Source organism: Carassius auratus, chromosome 2 (genome assembly GCF_003368295.1).
Source record: "Carassius auratus strain Wakin chromosome 2, ASM336829v1, whole genome shotgun sequence".
Lineage (NCBI taxonomy): Eukaryota > Metazoa > Chordata > Actinopteri > Cypriniformes > Cyprinidae > Carassius > Carassius auratus.
The window spans coordinates 285,307-290,468 of record NC_039244.1 but is presented as its reverse complement, the minus strand read 5'-3'; the positions used below and the strand labels follow the sequence as shown (position 1 = coordinate 290,468).

At 34.2% G+C, this 5,162-nt stretch overlaps 1 pseudogene; it reads left to right on the top strand.

The window, feature by feature from the left end:
* Positions 1-254: 254 nt before the first annotated feature.
* On the top strand, positions 255-3,957 carry LOC113111363 (calreticulin-like; annotated as a pseudogene).
* The last annotated feature ends 1,205 nt before the right edge of the window (positions 3,958-5,162 follow it).

Here is a 5,162-nt window from a genome sequence, read left to right as displayed (position 1 = left end):
TTACTTAATCTTTTTAGCCTCATTTCTTTGCTTCTAACTTTTTTATCCACATTCACAGATGCCTGGAAGACTCGATGGCTGAACTCCGAGCACAAATCTGACTATGGCCAGTTCAACTGACTGCTGGAAACTTCTACGGAGACGCTGAGAAAGACAAGGGTAGGCGTTTGCATCCCTAAAAACCTTTGGTTCAGCAAAAGAAGAGGAGTTTACTTGACTTTTGCGATCTCTTTATCCACTGACAGGTCGCAGAGCAGTCAGGATGCCCATTTCTACGCCACCTCCGCCCGCTTCGAGCCCTTCAGCAACGAGGGCAAACCTCTGGTGATCCAGTTCACCGTCAAACACGAGCAGAAGATCGACTGCGGAGGCGGATACGTTAAAGTCTTCCCGGCTGATCTCAACCAGGCGGACATGCACGGAGACTCCCAGTATTACATCATGTTCGGTACGTCAGCCAAGACTCATTCGTGTGTGAACACCTGGAGTTAGGAAACGGGTTATTTATTTATGTTTTCTCGTATAAATCACCTCAACAGGGCCGGATATCTGTGGCTACAGCACTAAGAAGGTCCACGTCATCTTCAACTACAAAGGAAAGAACCACCTCATCAAGAAAGATATCAAATGCAAGGTGAGGTCCAAGGGTTTGGTTAAAATTCAATAATATCATTGATGTAATGCAAGGACACTGTCATACAAGAACAAAGTTTGATTGGATAATGACTCTGATTTTTAGCACTGTTATTGAATTGAACTGAATCCTGACATAATTCACTTCTGTGACTTTACATACATTTTTGTTATTGTGGTTTCACTGCGACATTTATTATTTTATCAATATCGTGAATCATTGTTTTATTTTTGTATTTAATATTTGTATTTTTTTTTTTTTATATGCACGCATATAGTTTTTATAAAAAAAAATTCCCATTTTAATTGTACTTATTTTAGTACATCGGATTAAACTGAATTAAAATGTTGAAATGCTGCTATTATGATTTTAAATTTAGTTATTAATTAGATTTTATTTGTAAACCTTGGTTTGTTTTGTGTTGAACTTAACTGAATTCTAATTTGAAACGATCTGTATATATAATAGAACTTTATAAAAAATAAAATAAATACAAAAAATTAAAATAAAATGTTTAGACAAAAAAAAATTGTCATCTTATCATCTACACATTTGAAAAAAATATTTTGTTGTTTAAATGTTAAACATAAATAAATAAAACGAAGTAATAATAAATAAATTGATATTGTAGCCCCCTGTAATGTATTTTAAAATTTATTTTAATGTATGAAGTTTGAAAGTAAAAAAATTTGAACTTTCAAAAATACTTTAAAAAAAAAAAAAATAGCCCTATGAATTCGAGAGCATCAGTAATACAAAAATGTCATGGAATGAAATTAAAATGTTCAAATCGTCTCTAACTGAACGCTCTCGTTCTCCTCAGGATGATGAATTGATCACTTGTACACATTGATCCTGAATCCGGATCAGACGTGACGAGGTGAAGATCGACAATGAGAAGGTGAGTCCGGCTCTCTGGAGGAGGACTGGGACTTCCTGCCCCCCAAAGAAGATCAAGGACCCACCGAAGCCAAGAAGCCTGAGGACTGCGGACGACCGCGCCAAGATCGACGACGAGTCGGACACCAAACCTGAGGTTGCGATTCTGTTTCCCATCACCTGTGAGGCACAGCTGCCTCGGTTTCATCTTTTAACACTGACTGTCTGATGTTGTCAGACTGGGATAAGCCCAGAGAACATTCCCGATCCTGATTGCCAAGAAGGCCAGAGGACTGGGATGAGGACATGGATGGAGAGTGGGAACCTGCCGTGATCCCAAACCCGGAGTATAAGGTACAGATTCACATGCTTGAAGATGCCTCAACAGGACGCCTCCACAGCGCTTCAGGCCTCTGAAAGTCATTTACTGTTGTGTTTTGGTGCAGGGCGAGTGGAAACCCAAACAGATCGACAACCCGAACTACAAGGGCATCTGGGTGCATCCTGAAATCGACAACCCTGAATACTCTCCTGACGCCGAGATCTACAAATTCGACAACATTGGAGTCATTGGGCTGGATCTCTGGCAGGTGAGACGCCTTAGTGCTGTCATTAAAATAACCTTTCATTTTTCTTGATTATAAAAAAAAATATATATTAGTGGACATCTGGAAGTATTAGCATATAGCAGATAATTTTTAAATATTTATTTATTTAATTGTTTATTATTTAACATAAAATAGCCTTCTATTTTTGAATTATGAAAATGCACTTCAGGAAGTGTGTGTGTGTGTGTGTGTGTGTGTGTATTTCTGATTCTGATGCACATTTTCTTATAGTTTAGTAGGGTTTTCATAATAATGAAATACAAGTCTATTTTATGCTAATATTGATAATAAAAATAATAAAAAATAATAAGTAAATAATAAATAAATAAATAATTTACTTATTTATTATTTATTTATTTTTTTAGTTATTTACTTTATTTATTATTTGTTTTATTCTTTTAATTATCAATATTACCGTAAAATAGCCTTGTATTTCATAATTATGAAAACCCTACTAACTATATACTGAACCTCAGGAAGCATTATATAACTTTAATAAATTATGTAATTCAGGAATACATGTCGATGAGATTTTAAGAAGCGTATTGTGTTGATTGTAAAGTGCTTTTAATGAGGCCAGTTCAGATTTCTGAAAAACTTTGGCACCAGTTGATGTTAATAAGATTTTTTATTGAATTTTAGTTTTTCCATCTATTTATTTGATTGAAATGATGGTTCCTCTTTTACACCTTTGAGCCATTTCAGAAGAATACTAAATATCAGGATTAGTTTAATGAAATGTGTTATTTGAAATAAATGTTAACTGAAATTAAATAAATGTAATTAAAAGCTATGTAAACCAAATTATAAAAACAACATATTACTTAGACTTAAAATTGTTTAAATATAATATTAGTTTATTTATTTGATTTAAACATTTTCATAAATGTTATAATCTGTATTTAATATTATCATTATTATTATTATTATTATTATTATTATTAAACTAGATCATCCAGTCCGAATTATATCTGTTTCTGTTTCATCACTCCAGGTGAAATCCGGCACTATATTTGACAACTTCTTCATCACGGACGACGTGAAGGAAGCTGAGGATTTCGGAAATGAAACGTGGGGTGCTACAAAGGTAAGAGCTGGATTCGAGCGTCCTGCTGAACTAGTGAATATGCAATAAACATGCATTTATTACAAAACAAAACAAAAATATTCTCGCCACAGGGTCCCGAGAAGAAAATGAAAGAGGAACAGGATGAGAAGAAACGCAAAGAGGAGGAGGAGAAGAACAAGGAGCAGAGCACAGAAGCAGATGAAGGGGAGGAGGAGGAGGATGAAGGCGAGGAGGAGGAAGAAGAGGAGGACGAGACAGACGAGTCTCCAGAGGAGGAGGGAGACACTGATGCGCTTCCCAAAGACGAACTGTAAAGCAGGATCTAGATTACCGTCCACATTCCGTGGTTGCCAGGAAACGACTGCAGTGCATTCATTCTAAACTCCGCCCTTAGAGACGGCGATGATGTCGTGATGATGTCATAGAGGGCAAAAGGGCGACCGGAAGTTCTTAACCTATACATTTAATTTTTTTTGTTATTGAAGAGTTTTCTGTACAGCTGCAGGAGTCTGATCTGTTTGAAATCTATTATCAGGTTTTTTGTGCCTTTCATGTTTGTAAAATCGATACCCATATTAGTACGAGATGTTGGTGTTAGTTTGAAGGAACTAGACTAAATTCATGAAGTTTATTTGATTTACTGTTGTAATTATGGAAGCCTGTTTTCACCACGGAATACAAAAAAAAAAAAAAAGTAATTCTCAGCTTATATCTCACAATTGGGACTTTTTGTCTGAGGGGAAAAAAGTAAAAATTGTGAGATTTAATCTCATAATACTCAGAAAATAATATGAATTGTGAGATTTAAACTCAAAATTGCAAGATATAAGCTCGAAATAATGAGGAAAATGTCAGAATTGTTTGGTTTAAAGTCAAAATTGCAAGATAGAAACAAAATATTGTGAGATATAAACTGATAATATTGAGGAAAAAGTCAGAATTTTAAGATTTAAACTTAAAATTGTGAGATATAAGCTCATAGCTCTTTGAGTCGTGTTTATTGGAATGTTTTTATTCTGTAGTGGAAAAAAACATTCTTCAGAATTACAGGCAAAATTTTTTCAAATGGGTTTATATCTCGCAATTCTGACTTTTTTGTGAGAAATTAAGTCCGAACTATGACATAAAAAGTAAAAAAAAAAAAAAAAAAAATATATATATATATATATATATATATATATATATATATGTTATACATTTTTTGTGTTTTCCCATGGTGGAAACAGACTTCCATACACAGTAAAGAATGTTACTGAGATGTTACACCGCTTGAGCAGTTGTTTCTCTGCGTTGCAGAAATGTGATGAGCGCAAAGTGCACTGAAACGGAAGAATGGAGGATGGTGATTTTCGCCCTTTTGTTATTAATAAGAGATGAATCAAATCACAGGCTGGGTTTCAAACTGGAGTCCTCATTTCTGAAACACGAGCAGAACAAAATCTTTTTTGTGAAAATTATTGCAAGAAAACACAAGGATTTACGCAAATTCATTCTGCCTGTATTTGATCAATGAGGACTGATTAATGTTTGTACTGTAGTGCAAAAGAAATGTACAATGACATAATGTTCCTTTGGCACTGATGATTTAGTTTTGTTCTGTTATTTTATGAATCTCCCAAACAAGATATTCAGTAAAATTCCTTTTATTTTCCATCTCTATTTATTACAAATGTCTTGCAGTTTGAGTTTCAGAGTTTTATGTTCATTATGTAGTTGATATAATTTTTTTTTTTTGTTACTTGAAAATAAATGAGCTAAATTAAGGGATGCGGGGATATTTGCAGAGGTTTCAAGGCTGCATTAAAATAAACACTGTGAACTAAAACCCAGATGTTCAAATTGGATTAGTACTGAAAATCCTGTTTAGTGACATTAAAACACCTTTTTACATATTGAGAGAGTTGCCAAAGTTTTAATAAATAACTTTATTGTACATTCAGTTGTGATTTTTTTTTGTGAGTTTGAGCACATC